The following is an 8,579-nucleotide window of genomic DNA, read 5'->3' on the forward strand; positions in this document are numbered from 1 at the left end:
AAGAAAAAGAGGAACAAAATTTTGCCAGTTTGTAAAGTACATTAAATATAGTATTCATCAAATATAATTTATTCTCCAGGCAATTGGGAAGCTTTGGAATTTTGACCAAGGGAATATTAAGATGAAAAGACAGAAAAAGGTTAATATAGAGACATTGTTCAGGGTCATGTACTTTTCTCACCGATATTGAACTGTGTTTGATGGGTCTATAAATATTGTTTTTGAGGGCAGTCATTGGCTCTTCCTCTAGCTTTTAGAGAACCTGACTCATTTGGACTTAGACACAGAATAGAAGTAATAACTTTATAGAGCTATTGCCAGCTGGGTAAAAAAGAACATATTCATTTTGTCTTCAGTTATTCTCCATATTCCCTAGGATGTGTTGAACATTATAAGCAATAGTAGCCAAATGTACGTGAGCTTAAAAAATCTGGTTGTATCTCTTATGAGCTCTGTGACATTATGCTCACATTTTAAAGCTTCTCTCAGCAGCTGTGTGCTTACCTGTATAATGGAGCAGCTTGGTCTAAATTTATCTGTTATCACACGTGCTAAGTTTATGGAATAGAGTAGGAACTTAAGAAACATTTGACCCTTCCTACAGTCATAATTGGTGTTGTTCAGTTCCTAAGTCCTGTCTGACTCTTTGTGACTCCATGAACTGTACCAGGCCTCTCTCTCCATCACTATCTCCCTGAGTTTGCTCAAAGTGATGTCCATTGAGTCAGTGATGCCAGCTAACCATCTTATCCTCTGTCGTCCCCTTCTCCTTTTGTGCTCAGTCCTTCCCAGCATCAGGGTCTTTTCCAGTGACTCTTCACATCAGGTGGCCAAAGTATTGGAGCTTTAGCTTTATCATCAGTCCTTCCAATGAATATTCAGGGTTGACTTGTTTAGAATTGACTGGTTTGATCTCCTTGCAGTCTGAGGGACTCTCAAGAGTCTTCTCCAGCACCACATTTTGAAAGCATCAATTCTTTGGCACTCAGCCTTCTTTATGGTCCAACTCTCAAATCCATACATAACTACTGGAAAAATTATAGCTTCGACGAGATGAACCTTTGTTGACAAAATGATGTCTCTGCTTTTTAATACGCATCTAGGTTTGTCATAACTTTCCTTCCAAGGAGCAAATGTCTTTTAATTTTGTGGCTACAGTCACCATTGGCAGTGATTTTGGAGCCAAAGAAAATGAAATCTACCAGTTTCCACTTTCTCCCTATCTATTTGCCATGAAGTGATAGGACCAGATGCCATGATCTTCGTTTTTTGGATGTTGAGTTTTTAAGCCAGCTTTTTCACTCTCCATTTTCACCCTCATCAAGAAGCTCTTGAGTTATTCTTCACTTTCTGCCATTAGAGTGGTATTATTTGCATATCTGAGATTGTTGATATTTTTCTCTCAGCATTCTTGATTCCAGCTTGAGCTTCATCTAGCCCTGCATTTCACATAGTGTACTCTACATATAAGTTAAATAAACAAGGTGACCATAAACAGCCTTGATGTACTCCTTCCCCAATTTTGACCCAGTCCTTTGTTGCATGTCAAGTTCTAACTGCTGCTTCTTGACCTGCATACAGGTTTCTCAGGAGGCAGGTAAGGTGGTCTGGTCTTCCCATCTTTTTCAGAATTTTCTTCAGTTTTTTGTGATCCACACAGTCAAAGGCTTTAGCATAGTCAATGAAGTAGAAGTGGATTTTTTAAAAATTCTCCTGCTTTTTCTATGATCCAACGAGTGTGGCAATTTGATCTTTGGTTCCTCTGTCTTTTCTAAATGCAACTTGTACATCTGGAAGTTCTCGGTTCATGTACTATTGAAGCCTAGTTTGAATGATTTTGAGCTTTACCTTGTTAGCATGTGAAATGAGTGCAATTGTACAGTAGTTTGAACATTCTTTGGCAGTGTCCTTCTTTGGGATTGGAATGAAAACTGACCTTTTCCAGTCCTGTGGGCACTGCTGAGTTTTCCAAATTGGTTGGTGTAATGAGTGCAGCACTTTAACAGCATCATCTTTTAGGATTTGAAATAGCTCAGCTATAATTTCATCACCTACAGTAGCTTTGTTCATGGTAATGCTTCCTAAGGCCCACTGACTTCACATTCCAGGATGTCTGGCTCCAAGTGCGTGACCACCCTGTTGTGGTTACTCAGTTCATTAAGATGTTTTTGTACAGTTTTTCTGTGTATTCTTGCTACCTCTTCTTAATCTCTTTTGCTTCTGTTAGGTCCTTGCCATTTCTGTCCTTTATTGTGCCCATCTTTCCATGAAATGTTCCCTTGGTATCTGTAATTTTCTTGAAGAGATATGTAGTCTTTCCCCTTGTCATGTTTTCCTGTATTTCTTTGCATTGCTCACTAAGAAGGCTTAAGGTGTCATAATTAGTTGTAATTCAAAGAAGATATGACCCTAAATTATATTCTTAGGAAACTGAATTCCAAATTCTATATCTTTCACATGCTGTGGAGGAGAGGGCTGCACTACTTTTCAGAATCTAGGTTTACTCATCTGTTACCACAAGCTTATTCATAGATTCCATGAGTGAATCCAGAGATATGATATAATGAAAGTACTTTGGAAGCTAAATGTAATATTCAACATTAATTCATTCAACATATGTGTAGCAATGGCTTTTTGTGCCACAGAATATAATAAGGATTCGTGGGGAGCAAATGAAGTCATTACAACCATATATTTTTCCTAAGACTGAAGGAGAATTCTTCATACAAATATTTTAGTATATGTTAAACAACTTACTGTTTTCTTCCATATGACTTTACAATCTTGAACCTTACAAGACATTTTCCTAAGCTCCTGACTTTTCATTTTAGAAACAGAGAAAGCAATTCTGAGTGAAGGTAAATTACTTACTCAGAGTGAAGGTAAATTACTTACTCTGTTCTGTGCCTAATTAATTGTGTGTAGGAAGCAAGTGTTGACTGGCTTTAAAGATCACTCTCTTTCCAAACACTGTGTTATCTTAGACAGGGGAAGTGTGCTATGTTAATTTTATTGGTTTTAATGGCAATTGGAGAGAGGCTAAATTAAGTAAAACTTGGAATCCAAACAGAATAATGGGCATATAAATAATATGACAACCACAGATTTATTTGATCCAATGAGCCAAATTTCTCCTATAAATTATATAGCACTTAGCACAATGTAGGAATAAATGGAATAAATGCTTTTTTCCCTGGAACATTTGTGTTATACAAAGTTAGTAGAGTGATCCAGGCCAGTAGTAATCAAAATGAGAGATAAAGGGCCTATGGTGGACTTTTGCTTTTATATAATTTCCTCTCTGGTGTCAAAGTTAACTCTGGAGCTCAGGGGCATTTGATTAAGAGGTACTGATTTTGTTTTCCCAAGGAGCTTCCAGAAAGCGTTCATGGAAGAGGTGGTTTGTGTTTATTAATATGTACAGGTTTAGATATACAAATCATATTGTTTGTTGTAATTTGAACCAGTATTTATTTTGAATATAATCATTTAGGTGATATGGTATCTCAGGTATTTTTAAAAGCTTTTAAAAACATATTTTTAAATATGGTGGTCATAGCAATAGCTAAAGATGGTGAAATGATTGCATTGCAGTTCCATACATTTGGGACAGATTAATATTTTTGGCAGATTATAGGTCTAATACTAGCATTCAGATTGTTTAGATGTTAAAGAAAATATCAGATAACACCTGTTTTTCAATAATGTCTCTAAGATCACCAATTAAAGGAATCTGATGTTCTCATTCTATTTGCTGTGGGGATGGCAGGAGAGGCAGAAGTGGTTTTGAAGAGGCAGATGTAGCAACTGCTGCTGCTGCTGCTAAGTTGCTTCAGTCATGTCCGACTCTGTGCGACCCCATAGAAGGCTGCCCACCTGGCTTCCCTGTCCCTGGGATTCTCCAGGAAAGAACACTGGAGTGGGTTGCCATTTCCTTCTCCAATTCATGAAAGTGAAAAGTGAAAGTGAAGTCGCTCAGTGGTGTCTGACTCTTAGCGACCCCATGGACTGCAGCCTACCAGGCTCCTCTGCCGTGGGATTTTCCAGGCCAGAGTACTGGAGTGGGTTGCCATTGCCTTCTCTGAGATGTAGCAAAGAACACTGTATTTTATTTTAGAATACCTAGATTTGAAAATGATTTGGAATATTTTTTCTCTTCTTTAATGCAGCCAAATCATACCTCAGATCTTTGATGTGAAAATTACCCATCAATGGTCTAAAATATAGCATGGAACATTATGACACTAAATGATGAAAACTTGAAAGATGAGAAATTAGATGTATCCAGCTAAGCATATAAAATTGATATCTTACCAAAATCTGAGAAACAGTATTTACAGCAGGTGAATATGGAACATTTTATCATTTATGTACCTCTGAGCCTGAGGAATCATTTCCTTTCCTTGGTTTGAGATCAGTCTTCTTCTTTAATTGCAGATTTGTTTTACAGACTCAAAAAATGCTTTCAGTTTTATGTATAATATTCAGGATAAAGAGAGGAGATATTGGTAAGCATTAGATAATAATCAGAGTGCTGTAATTACTTTCTTCAGGTTTTGACTTATCAGTAGATTATTCCTCAGGTAAAACTGATAGATGAATCTATTAAAAATATTTTTCCTCTGAAGTCCAGAGTTTCTAGTTTAAACTTAGGAAAAAATATGTAAAATAACTCAGATTCTTGGGGACTTTGTGGTTATCTAACTGCTTTTCTACATTTTGAACTCCATAAACATCCTCCAAAAGACCAGCCATTAGCTTTCCAAGGCAATTTATAAGCTTTTTGGGGCAAGTCAGGGAGGGGTTCAATATTTGAAGGAAAATGAAATTAAGAATGTAAACACGGAGGATTAAAAACTTTCCCAAACTCCAGGGGGAATGGAGTTAGATCCAATTATAGCATATAATTAGCATGTTCTTGTTGTAATGCAACTCAAATATGAAACATGTATCACTGTCTACATTACCACAACATTTGAGGATTTTAAGACCCAAACAGAAAAAAAGTATTTAAATAAGTATTAGTGATTTGGTGGGGGAGGGGTGGTATTATTTGATAACTTACATTATTTTCATTTGTCTAACAATGGCACCCCACTCCAGTGCTCTTGCCTGGAAAACCCCATGGACGGAGGAGCCTGGTGGGCTGCAGTCCATGGGGTCACCAAGAGTCGGAAATGACTGAGTGACTTCACTTTCACTTTTCACTTTCATGCATTGGAGAAGGAAATGGCAACCCACTCCAGTGTTCTTGCCTGGAGAATCCCAGGGACGGAGAAGCCTGGTGGGCTGCTGTCTATGGGGTCGCACAGAGTTGGACACGACTGAAGCGACTTAGCAGCAGCAGCAGTGCTTTCAAATATCAAATGTGTTTCTTAGAATACTACAATGAGTTAGTCCAATTATTCCTATTACACAAATGTAGTGGCTCAGACTCTGAAAGTTGAAATATTTTGCTCAAAGTTATTCAACCATTATATGAGAAGGTAAAAATGATCTCAAATTCAGCTTTTGTGACTTTAGTCCCTGCAGTCTATCTGTCACACTGCCCCATCTAGCACTGATAGAGCCTGAAATGAACTTTTAGCATTTTGTATCCCCACTCTGCAATGGATGCAGGAAAGTAAGTAGAGAAGAATCTAACAACTGAAACTGACAATTAAATGTCAATAAAAAGTTAAAACTGAACTTCCTCCCCTTCTAGACCCAAGTCAAAGTTGAAACATATGGAAGAATGTAACCTTTTATTAAAAACAATTTCTCTTTGATTTTAATAACAAAGGTTGCACTCAGAGTCAACCTTTGTCCTAGAAATCATTTTGCCTTTCTTGATCACTTCCTGGTAAAGCTGTTTAAGATAAGCCTACTTTTTCAAGTTGGTAATTTCTTTTTAACCTTCTAAATATTTTTTTAAAAAATTTAGTTCACTTCAAGTGCTATAAATTGTTTTCCTTGGGCATCTGACATTTAATACCAAATAATAATAAATAACACAAAATCGAGTGTTAAGAGAAGAACATTTTCTATATATTTTTCATGTATTTAACTTTCTTATCCTAATTACAATTTTAAGAAATACAGCTTTTGCTGTCTTCATTTTAAAGATTTGGAAATTGAGAAAATAAATAGTATTCATTGCTTGAGATACACGCACACAGACACACATGCACATATATATGAAACAAATTTTTCTAAACGGACAAAATATATTTGATGGCAGAAAACTTTCTATTTTATTTTCTGTATAATAACATGGTGGAAACTCAGAATATATACTTGTTAACCAAGGGACAATATACCGTATACATTTAGTTCTTCAAATACTGTGTATAGTTTGTATATTATGAACTTATATGTTGCTTTAATATTTACAGCAACTGCAGTAGTAATTTCTAGTAAAAGACCACCAAAGAATTAAGAGATGTTGGAAAGAGGAAGGACTTGAACCCCCTTTCTCCAATGTTTTTTGCTGTGTATTCAATCTGAAAAACTCAAAATCTATATATTTTATGTGCTATTCTGCATTTTTATTGACACAGAATTGACATATAACATTGTATAAGTTTGAGATGTGCAATGTGTTGATTTGATACACTTATTTATTAATAATGCAATAGAATACTACCATAACATTAGCTAACATTTTTATCACATCATATAATTATTTTTTGATGGTAAGACAGGGTTATCATTACCTTGATGGTAAGAACTTTTAAGATCTAGTCTTTTAGAAACTTTTATGTGTATAAGATAGTTTTGTTAACTATAATAAAAATGCTATACATTAGATTCCCAGAATGTATTCATCTTGTAACTGTAAGTTTATACACTTAGACCAGCATCTCACCAGTTCCCTTACTCCATAGCCTCTGTTAACCACTATTCTACTTTCTGTTTCTGTAAATTCAGCACTTTTTGATTCCACATGTAAATGATATCAGATACTTACTTTGTCATTCTTTGTCTGACATCTCACTTACCATAATGGTCTCAGAGTCCTCCATCCATGTTGTTTCAAAAGGCAGGATTTCCTTTTTTCTCATATCTGATTATTGTTTCATTGTTTGTATATACCATATTTTCTTATCATTCACCACTTTGACAGACACCTAGATTGCTACCATACCTTGGCTATTGTGAATAATGCTATAATAAACAAGCAAGTACAGGTATCTTTTTCATATCCTGCTTTCATTTTCTTTGGATGTATACTCAGGAGTGGGCTTTGTAGATCATATGGTAGTTTTATTTTTAATTTTTTGAGAGATTTTCATACTATTTTCCTGGTTCCTGAAGCAATTTATATTTCTACCGACAGTGCACAGGCCTTTCTTTTTCTCCAAATCCTTACCAACACTTGCTTGCTCTTGTCTTTCTGATGACAGCCATTCTGACTAATGTGAAGTGCCCTCTGATCGTGGTTTTGATTTGCATTTCCTTGAAAATTAACAGTGTTGAAAATCTTTACATGTACTTGTTGGTTGGCTGTATATCTTCTTTGGACAACGTCTGCTCAATTCCTCTGCCCATTTTTTAATTGGACTGTTTGCTTTTTGTTATTGAGTTGTATGATTTCTTTATATATTTTGGATATTAACCACTTTTCTGATACATTGCTATACATATCATACATAAGTGAAGTGAAGTTGCTCAGTCATGTCTGACTGCGACCCCATGGACTGTAGCCTACCAGGTTCCACCATCAATGGGATTTCCCAGGCAACAATACTGGAGTGCGTTGCCATTTCCTTCTCCAGGAGATCTTCCCTCCCCAGGGATTGAACCCGGGTCTCCTGCTTTACTGTTTGAGCCACCAGGGAAGTCATATCATACATAGGTTGTATTGTATTCTGTTGTTCCTTTTGCTGTGCAGAAGCCTTTTGGTTTGATGTAGTCCCACGTGTTCATTTTTGCTTTTGTTCTTTGTGCTCTTGGTGTCATATGCAAACCTGATTGCCAGGACTAATGTCAAGAAAATTTTTCCTTATGTTTTCTTCTAGGATTTTATAATTTCAGGTATTATATTTAAGTCTTTAATTTATTTTGAGTTAATTTTGTGAGTGGTGTAAGATAAGGGTACAATTTCCTTTTACTGCATATAGCTTTCCAGTTTCCTGACAGAGTTTATTGAAGAGACTATGCTTTTCTTATGGAGTATTTTTGGCTCCCTTGTCAAATATGTTTTGACTGTATACGTGGGGGTCATTTCTGGGCTTTTTCTTTTGTTCCATTGGTCTGTGTGTCTGTTTTTATGCCAGTACTATGCTCTTTTGATTACTAGAGTTTTGTAATATAGTTTGCTGCCAGGAATGCCTTCAGTTTTGTTCTTTTGACTCAGGATTCCTCTATTTGGGATTTTTTATGACCCCCATACAAATTTCAAGATTTTTTCTAGTTCTGTGAAAAATGTCATTAGAATTTTGATAGACATTGCATCAAATGTATAGATGACTTGGGTAGTATGGATATTTTAACAATATTAATTCTTCTCATATAAAAATTGAACTATTTTTGGATTTGTGTCTTCTTCAGATCTTTGATTTCCTTAAAGTCTTATAGTTTCACTTCATGGCTAAATT

The sequence above is a fragment of the Ovis aries genome, chromosome 2 (genome assembly GCF_016772045.2).
Source record: "Ovis aries strain OAR_USU_Benz2616 breed Rambouillet chromosome 2, ARS-UI_Ramb_v3.0, whole genome shotgun sequence".
Classification (NCBI taxonomy): domain Eukaryota; kingdom Metazoa; phylum Chordata; class Mammalia; order Artiodactyla; family Bovidae; genus Ovis; species Ovis aries.